The sequence below is a fragment of the Equus asinus genome, chromosome 5, assembly GCF_041296235.1.
Source record: "Equus asinus isolate D_3611 breed Donkey chromosome 5, EquAss-T2T_v2, whole genome shotgun sequence".
NCBI classification, from domain to species: Eukaryota; Metazoa; Chordata; class Mammalia; order Perissodactyla; family Equidae; genus Equus; species Equus asinus.
This window is the reverse complement of record NC_091794.1, coordinates 9,416,010-9,422,009: the sequence shown is the minus strand read 5'-3', so window position 1 is coordinate 9,422,009 and position 6,000 is coordinate 9,416,010. Positions and strand designations below refer to the sequence as shown.

The following is a 6,000-nucleotide window of genomic DNA, read 5'->3' as shown; positions in this document are numbered from 1 at the left end:
AACATGGAAAATGTTCTGTGAAATGTGAATGCAATGAAGAATGAAGAATACAATGAGAGTATGAAGGAATACAAAACTGAGACAAAGTGGTAGGTTTATTCCAAGTTTTGAAGTATCTGTATTTAACACTTCAATATAAATTCTTTGTACTAAAAAGAACAACTGCCAAATAAATCATTGTCTGGAAAAGAACTAATCTGGGAATACACTGTCTGGGAAAGAAACTCTCAAAGAAGGAATTTTGAAGATGTTATTTTTTTTGGATATATCGCTTTAATATGATATAAATTTTAGGAGGAAAGGTATTAAGGAAATTGCTTACTTAATTTTGCCCATTCCAAACCTTGTGATACTCAATTCTTCAGGATTATTGAGTCAGCATGCTGTAGTGAGAATTGTATGTAATTTGCTATATATACTTCTACATAATAAACTTTAAGAATATTTGTGTCCAGTAAAAGCAGACACCAGTTTTTCTAATAAAGTAACATTGTAACATATATATATTTTATATACGTTTACACATAACATGCATAAAATTTACATATGATATATATACAGTCGGCCCTTGGTATCCATGGGGTATTTGTTGCAGGACTCTCCGCGGATAGCAAAATCTGCAGATGCTCACATCCCTTAGTTGGCCCTCTGTATCCACAGGTTCCACATGTGCAGATTCAACCAATTGCACACGGTAAACACAGAACACATAAACATATATATACACACATATATAATATAGAATATATATATATGTTCTGGATTTAATATATATATAATATAGAACATATCATATGTCCTGGATTTAATCTGGGTATCCCAAATTTTCATTATCTCATACCATCTGCATTGGAATCTCTAGTTTTCGCTTCAAGAACTGATTAATCATAAGTTTTAATTCTCAGAACAAGACCTTTGTGGTAGTATTTGCCGGTTTCTTGACAAATATATACTCACTCCTTACTCTTTAGAAAGAAAACTCGAGCTTTTAGCTAGTGATATTGCTTCCTATAATAAAAAGCACATTGCCTTCCAGACATTTTTGCAGCTAAGTTTGGCTATGGGACTGAGTTTTGGCTTTGAACTATTAAAGAGAAATATTTACGGGAGTTCTTTGAAAATTGCTGAAAGGGAATTGATTCAGCTAGAAGTTCGATATAGCTTTCCACTTCTCCTCTTAGTTTGTAGCCTGAAAATCAGCAGTGATGGCTGGAGCACTAATAGCCATCTTGTAACATAAAGTGAGTCTGAGGGTGGGAAGCCAGGTGTTGGGATGATACAGAAGAAAGACAGAATTTTGGGTCTTGATAAAGTTGAGGGGTCACCATTCCTACCTGTAATTCCTACTTTCAGACTTTTCCTATGTACGAGAGAAGTAAGGTTCTATCTTAAGTCCTCGGTATTTTTGTTGTCGCTGTTATTGTTAAGCAAAAATTCCAGTTGAGCCCAAACTAGTACTCAGAGTCTGATTATATCTGATGAATCCATAGATCATCATCCGTCACCGCCCCCTATTTGCATGTGTTGGTGAGGACAGATGGAAACCTATTCCTCTTAACATGGAATGACTTGTTAAACCCAAATATGACTAAGTAATAATACTGCTCTTATTTCTCTCTAGCCTGTGAATTTGTATCCACGTTTTCTCCAGAAGATCAGTTGCTTGTGTTGTGTCATTCCTTGTTTCTGTGTTAGGAGGGGTACTGTAAATCCACCTTGTAGGAAAAGTGACATCTTGCTTGGAATTGTGAATAAAATGGATTCCCCACAGCACAGAAACAGGGACAGCTTTATACTTCCTAGGCAATACCCTTAAACAGCCAATGCATCATTCAACAAATATTTTTTTGAGTAGCTATTAAGGGTCAAATAAATTATGGGAGTGTTTTGTTATTTAATCAAGTCATGTCCAGTATCACATGGATCACCTTTGATTTTGGAGAAAGTAGAAAAAAGAAAAGAAGAAAAATTGAACTGAATGAGAAAAGTTTAAACACTTGCCCCAAATAGTTGTCTTTTCTTTAAAAAATTTTTTTCCTGTGTTCAAAGACAGGACTATAATCTGCATTTTCCAAGATGGCACCAATCTATGATATAAATATTAACATCAAATATTAATGCTCAGATTACAAGGGTTCATTGCTGCCATTACAAAATCTCTCAGTGCATGCCGGGAAGTCTCCCAGTCTTTTCTGGGAGTGCTGGGGGAAGGGTCTCGCGTGTGCTTATGATCAGTTTGTTCATATTATTCCCCTACTGGTTGCTACGGTGTTTGCAAGATTCTTGGGTAGGAGTCTCACCATTCTGCCTGTCAGGATCTTCCAGGAGAACCGTCCTCGCCTGTAAAGATGCTGTACCAGGTTCTCTCTAGGTTACAAATCACCATGCTGCCAAAGGATGCTGTGTTCATGTTAAACTGCACCATGTTGGAGATAGACCTGTTCTATGTAGAAATGAGGAGAATATTTCTCTAGCTAATTCTGTCACTTTGAAACACTACTGCTTGTGGTCTGAGTATCACAAAGTCTTCTATGAAAACATTTCTTTGTGCTCCTTTATAGCCCCTCAGTATGCAGTCTTTTCTTCACTCTCTTGTGTCTCCATTAGAGGCACCTGGGATATGAAGTTTTATCCCAACAGGTCTTTATTCTCCCATGTTCATCACCTCATGGTAATAGTTTGCAGGGAGGGCTACCTCTCCCCCCACCCCCCGCCCCCCATCAATTCATCAGATATAACCCGGAGTCCCTAGTTTGGGCTTAAATGGAAACCCGGCTACACCAGAACCTAACTTGGACTCTAGATGGCTTTGATAAAACAGCTCGTTGAGAATGAAGCTGTCATTTCTTGATATTATACGTGTATGTAAATGTGTATTATGTGTGTATATCTACATATATGTCTAACCATATCCCACAAAACTTATAATTTGTATCAACATAATATGCTTGATACCATAGGCAGTGCCATTTTCTCATTGTCATCTCTTTCAGTTGCAAAACTAATATAAAAGGAGTGCCACATGCTAGAACACATATTTTGCTTATTCTACATTTATGTAGATATGATTAGGAATAATACACTTAGTTAGAATGTTCCCTTAAGCCACTGTTTTCCTACATGCTGAAAAACCTTCTATACACAGTTTATATTCTCTTTGGATTCATTTAAAAGGTGACCCAATAAGATTTTCCCTTTTGCAGTCTCTTAGTAAATGCAGCTACTGTTACTATGAGTAAAGGAGATATGCATGGGTGGAGGAGATACCGAGAGGCCAGCACTTTTGTAGATAAACACAATGTGAAAACAAGGAACTACTCTTTAATTATTGGCAGAGAAATAATGGCAAAGAAACAAAATTACTTCCTGAACCACATTTTATCTGACTAGTTGCAAAGAACATGTTTTGCCTGTTTTAATCAAATGAAAATCTTAACCATATGAATTTAGGGCTGTAAAGTATGTCTATAACAACTCAAGATCCTTGACAGTAATAATCACAGTACTAAGATGGTTACTTACCTAGAAAGTGGTTAGAACCATTGAGAAACATTTTATCAGGTTAATTGGTTAGAGAAAGAATAGAATTTTTTTTTTTAAGGCACAAAAATATCACATCATCTGAGAAGCCCAAGGTGTAAAGTGTATTCAATACTATCAGCTGTAGTGGAAAGAAAATTCCAAAGCAGGACAATCCAGAGCAATTGTTAGTAACTCCTGTGGTAGGGTTGAAGTTACATAGAAAGAAATAGAAGACATTTGTTTAATTTATGATCTTGTTGAAAGAAGGGTCCCAGCACAGTAGCTTTTTCCTTTTAAGACTTGCCAGATGTGGGCCTTTCTAAGGGTATATGGATGGAGCCACAGAGAGATTATGAGAGATTAAAAATGCTGGGAGAGAATGGCAGATAGAATAAGGATGTTTTTAAGACGGAGAGACATCTATGTAGAGTCAATGTGACTCAGACAAAATACGAAAGCTGTTTCCTCTTCAGTCATTTTTGCAGAAACTTGTAGTAATTAATAAGGTGCAATGCATATTTTATAAACTCCCAAGGTCTGGTTCTTTCACTGCCCTGACATGATGACTAGAGACTATTTGGCCAGCGTTGTCAACTATTTGCTTTTTCATCAGCCTAATGTTTGATCTGCAATCCCTCTAGAACTAACAGTAAAAGGGAAACACTCAGAATTCAGGAAGTTTTGGTTGGCACTCAGGTGTTAACCCTACTCTACTCTACGTGAGGCTCATGCTTCATCTTAGAAGAGTGGTGACTGTTGCTCTTTTTAGATAGCCAAGCAGCGGCAACGCAGTAGACCTGTTTGGCTGCTGTCCTGGGCAGAAGAGTTTGGCAGCCCTAGGGAGATGAAATTCCTCAGCCTCGGACCCGCCCAGAGCAGAGAAGTAACACCCTCAGCCACTCACTACTCTGTTGCTATGAAACAAAAGACGAGGAAGGTGAGCGAGGCAGGAAGTCCCGCCTCTTGGCCCCAGTCGGCTTCGGCTCCCGCTCCCACCGTTCACGCCCACCCGCCCACTCCTATTGGTCACCTCCCTAGTCCTTGCATCCTCTCTTCTATTTCCTTTCTCTCTCCCACTTTCGTTCTCGGTGAGTCGAGCCCCTCTATTCCCCCCCGAGGCCCTTTCCATTTGGGAGGTGCGGCGAGCGGGCCTTCCTTTGGGGCCATTGTGTACTGTGGCAGACGTGGACGGGGCGGCCGTGCGAGGAGGACGGGCGCCTCCCGCCCATTGGTGCCGCCAGCTGTCGGGCAGCGCAAGGGCGAGCGGGATTGGCTCGGCCTCGCGCGGCCCCGCCCCCTGCCCCGCCCCGTCCCCGTCTCTGTGTATCCTCCAGGGGTGGGGTGTCCAGCGAGTGGTCTCCTCCTCCAGCCAGCGCCGCTGCGGCGTCCCGCGGCCTCCCCGAGTCGGGCGGGCAGGCGGGGAGCGCGGGCGTGGATTGGTCTTGACGGTAATTGTTGCGTCCGCGTCTCGGTGGCCGTCCTCCCGGGCGCTCCTTCCTGGGGAGCGCGCTTCACGGCGGCTGCACACTCGCTGCCCGGGCTCCCACGCACCCTGGGCTCGCGCGTGGGGTCGGGGCCGCGCACACGCGTGTCTCCGGACGGCCGCGGCGCCGGCGGGCCAGGCGGGCAGGGGGCGCCGCGGGGCTCGACGCGTCTTTCCGGCCAGGGGCGCCGGGGCATCCAGGCGCTGGCCACGGAGGGAGAGGGGACAGCCCCGGCTTCCAGCTGCTGCTGCCGCCGTCGTCACCGCTGAAGAGGGGTATTTAAAGAGCGTAACCGGGCCGGGCCGCGGGAGGAAGGGGAGTCCGGGAGTCGGGCGGCCTGGGCTGCAGACGGCCCGGGCGGTGCGCCCACCGGGCGCCCAGAGCGCAGCGCCCGGCACGGACGGGCTGCGGGCGCCGGCGGCGCCAGGGGCTCCTTCGTCCTTTCTCGGTCCAGCCTCCTCTCCCAGCTGGGGTCCGAGAGGGGCAGGGGAGGGGCCTGAGCGGGGAGGGGACACAAACGTCCCGAAACAAAGCTTTGGACCCCCCGCCCTCTAGGGTGAGACGACAGGCGAGGAGCAAAAGAAGTGAACTCTCTCCTCCTTTCTGAGCCGCTCGCTCTTGTCAGTTTCTCACTCTTTTGAAATGGGTTGTTTGTTGGTTTGTTTGACTCTTAACTTGGGGATAACTCCTCATCGCGTTGGTTTAAAGAACTGTGTCTTCGTGGGTCCATGTTCATGGGGCTGCACTCGGTGGTTTTAGCGGGGAAAATCCAAGTCCTAAGCTTTTGTTGACAACAGACGTGACCCTTATGCTCGTGTAGAATAATCTGTACGTTTATATAACTTGGCGAAATCTAACAGTGAAAGTGCGCTGTTTGAGTGAGGCTCCCAATCTGTTTTGTAGAGGCTTCACTTCTAGTATTTTGAATTGGAGTTAAGGCAGTGAGGAAGAGAACATTGTGTTCTTAATCTAGTTGGAGGAAACCTCTGTAAGT

General features: G+C 44.4%; 1 protein-coding gene across 6 annotated transcripts in view; it reads left to right on the top strand.

The window, feature by feature from the left end:
- Positions 1–4,812: 4,812 nt before the first annotated feature.
- Positions 4,813–6,000, top strand: part of CBLB (Cbl proto-oncogene B) — a 192,621-nt gene continuing 191,433 nt past the window's right edge. For 2 of the 6 annotated variants that reach the window (XM_014853222.3, XM_014853220.3), the window contains exon 1: positions 4,813–4,970. The gene's annotated coding sequence lies outside the window, so the exon portion shown is untranslated. The other 4 variants (XM_014853221.3, XM_070508694.1, XM_044771671.2 and 1 more) reach the window with 4 other exon arrangements.